The sequence below is a fragment of the Meleagris gallopavo genome, chromosome 3 (assembly GCF_000146605.3).
Source record: "Meleagris gallopavo isolate NT-WF06-2002-E0010 breed Aviagen turkey brand Nicholas breeding stock chromosome 3, Turkey_5.1, whole genome shotgun sequence".
Lineage (NCBI taxonomy): Eukaryota > Metazoa > Chordata > Aves > Galliformes > Phasianidae > Meleagris > Meleagris gallopavo.
The window spans coordinates 46,475,598-46,478,390 of NC_015013.2; positions in this window are offsets into that span (position 1 = coordinate 46,475,598).

Sequence of the window (2,793 nt, forward strand, 5' to 3'; positions counted from 1 at the left end):
TGAAGGACTATGACAGGCTGCAGAAATGAGCTGACAGGAACCTCACACGGTTCAACAAGAGCAAAGTCTTACTCCTGAAGAGGAAAAAAAAACATTGACCAATACCTGATGGGAGCCACTCAGATAAAAAGTATTTTCTCAAAAAGAACCTAGGGGTGTCTGTGCACATGAAGCTGAATGTCATCAAGCAATGTGCCTTTGGCATGCAGAAGTCTGATGATATTCTAGGCAGGTCAAGCAAGGAGATCCTCCTGATCTAGTCAAACACTAGTGAGGCTTCACCTGGAGCACTGGGTCCAGTTCTGGTCTCTGCAGCACAAGAGTGACATGGCCAAACTAGAAAGAGTCTGGTGAAGGACCTCAGAGATCATGCTTGTACTAGAGCATTTTTGCTATGAGAACAGGTTGAGAGTGCTAGGTAAGAGGAGGTACAGGGTGATCTCATCAATGTGTATAAGAACCTAAAGAGAGGGTACAAGGAGGATGGAGCCAGGTCCTTTTAAGTAGTGTTCACTGACAGGGCAAGAGATAATGGGCATAAACTGAAACACAGAAGTTTCCCTCTGAACATCAGAAAATACTGTTTTACTGTAGGGTGCTCGAACACTAGAACTGTTTTCCCAGAGATGTGAAGGACTGTCTCCCCTTGGAGATACTCAAAAGCTGTCTGGACACAGTTCTGAACAAACTGCTTTGGATGGCCCTACTAGAGCAAAAGGATTAGACCAGATGGACTCCAGATGTCCTTTCCAACCACTGTGTAATTCTGTTGCTCTTTGATTCTATGATCCCTGGAGGGATACATAAAGCCTTCAGTGAATCTAAATTCCAATTAAAGCATCTATAAGTAAATTGTCAGTGTAAGCAAGCAGAATTCAAACTAAGATTTATCTTTAATGTCACGAAAATGTCAGGCAGATTGTTGGGGGTTGATAAAACTGCAATTTGTATAAGACATAATAAATTAGCTCCAGGTATTAATAAGACAAAAAGAAAGTACTTTTCCCACTTAGTTATGAGTGAATAATAGATTGTAAAAAATGTTTTCATAATTCTTTACTATGAAGTGAATGCAAATGACAGAGTATAAGATTTGTATTTATATGTACTAAATTTTTACATTTTTGAAAATAATTTATTTTATTTTACAGAGTCTGAAGACAGCATTACTTAATTTGTGAAAAACAGAAATTTGCTCATATGCTTTTCTGTGTTATCTACAGTCTCATCCGTTGATCAAGATACAAACACGAGGCACTTTACAAACTTTAACAAAAATTCCAAAGACTTTGCAATTTAAGTTATTTTCCTGTTCAAATTTTTAAATTATGCTACCTTTTCTGATTAGTTATTTTTATTATCATCATTTCTGGCAACCTAGAAATTGGATTAAAGTTTGCAGATATTTTTGCTTCACATTTCTTAGATCACTGTATGTTTTTGCTGACTTGTATTTTTATGTTCATCAAAGGGAAAGAAAAAGAAGAAATATGTACTTACTGCTTCCATATAACTCATGCATAAGGAAAAGAAATACTTCAATAACAAGCATTCACAGCATCCTGTTCTTCTACTGAATTGTTACAGATGCATCTCCAAAGACTCCTCAGTGTGGTCTGATTTAAAATGTTCTTTGAAGAAACTACAAGCTTGTCTTGAACTAATTATCAAGTAACAACACACTATCTTACTTGACAAGTTGCACCAGTTTCAAGCAAACTAAGTCTCACTTCTCTGTTTTGTTTTTCTTTTTGATGGTAAAACTTCTCCTGACCTTAGGCATGTGAATAAATCTCACACTTCAGAGCTTGCTGAAGAAGCTTCTGGAAAGGCAATTAAACGATTAATCATATTCATAGTTAATATCTCCTGCAAAATGATTTCAATTAAATGCAGGTAAATAAAAGAGTGTGATGAGAAAGTCTTTTAACATTATAAGTGCAATTAAGAAATGGGGAGTAGAAGAAAAGTACTAAGAGAAACTTTGAACAACTTGCCTATACCTCCTAAAATATGAATTTTAGTGTTAAATTTACAGAAAATTTGACCAGTAGTGATGAGAATGACATTATGTCCATTGTTTTTTGGAGGATTAGTTCATGAAATAACATTTTGCTCAGTAAGGATGAAGATTGATAGTAACATACATCCAGTTAAGGGCTGTCTTCACATGTTCTGTACCAGCATATACATATACATAATATACATAAGCATATACATAAGCACATTCCTCATTGAACTTTTAGATAGAAACTATGGGATCTATCTTTCAGGGTGCAAGAAAGGGACAATATGCGTTTCACTTCCTCTTCCTGAATTAACTTTCTCTTCTTCTGTTTTCAAATAGCAGAAAAACTCTGTTTCCCTTAAAGATGGATTCTCCAGTCCCCTTTTACTCCTTCTCATGAAGCTAATCAGCAATTTGATTGATTTATTCATAGATTTTGGGGCTTAGGATAGCTGACAGTGAATCCTAGGGCACTAGAAATCCAAATCTTCAAATTGATCACTAATTAAAGCTCCAGTAAAATACGAGAAACATCTCATTGATACTTCAGGAGTTTTATCTGTAATCATCATGTCCGTAAAATACTGAGGATAATATTGATGCAACTCAGTCCAACAATGACATTTTAATTTTTACCTTCATTACAACATATGTGATACAGCAATGTAAAGTCTCACTTAACTACTTGTCTTCCAAAACTCAGTCGTAATGAGAAATCTGCTAGATTTTTTTGGTTCTTACACTTTTGAGATGCAGTCAGATCACATTTATTTAAGGATAACAGA